Raw genomic sequence first — 788 nt, 5'->3', positions numbered from 1 at the left:
GTGTGTGACTCTACTTGCAGGCAACAAGCTGTGTTGCCACTTCTGCCCCTGCACCCTCAAAGTGCTGGTGGGCCAGGACAGTGCCCACCATGCTTCGAGCAAGACTCTGGAGAAGGCACCGAAGACCTGAGGTGGGTGCTGAGGATGCTAACCGTCATGGCCACCCTGGTGCACAGCAGGAGGGGGTCTGACAGCCCCAGCCTCAGCCTCAGCAGTGCCCAGAGCCCCTGACAGAGCTCCTGCCATGATGCCACTGGGCCATCCATGTCTCGCACCAGTCAAAGGCAGCGGAAGCGTGGGCTGGGGTCTCTGTCCCTGACCTGTCTGATGTCCTGGCACCCCGGCTCAGTCCTGTGCTCCATGCACTGAGTTAGTTCTCAGCACCGGGCACAGGAGGGTTGGCCCTGACCTAGGGGTGGCCAGGTGTGCCCCTGCCCCTGTCCGCGCCCCGCTCCCGCCTCCGGGGCGGCCGGCACGGCACTGGGGTGGCGGAGACGACGCGGGCGCCCGGGGCGGGAGCACCGCAGGATGAGGAGCGGACCCGAGCTGCGGGCAGAGCCTCGCCGCCCCGCCGGGGGCCGCGCCAGCCCGCGGGGTTGCGGGGCCGCTGCCCCGGGCCGGGGCCAGGCGGGATCCCCAGGGCGGGCCTCTAGGGGAGGCCCCGGGGCCGGTCCGGGGCGCAGACCCGGCGCTGCATTCTCAGAGTCTCCAGCAGAGGCTGGGCTGGGCTGGGCCGGGTCGGGCCGGGCTGGGCAGGGCTGGGCTGGGCTGGGCTGGGCTGGCGGGGA

The sequence above is a fragment of the Corvus kubaryi genome, unplaced genomic scaffold (genome assembly GCF_017639235.1).
Source record: "Corvus kubaryi isolate FWS band 111438036 unplaced genomic scaffold, C.kubaryi_AGA036_p1.0 134, whole genome shotgun sequence".
Lineage (NCBI taxonomy): Eukaryota > Metazoa > Chordata > Aves > Passeriformes > Corvidae > Corvus > Corvus kubaryi.
The sequence above is the reverse complement of the archived record's forward strand: the minus strand, read 5'-3'. Positions refer to the sequence as shown.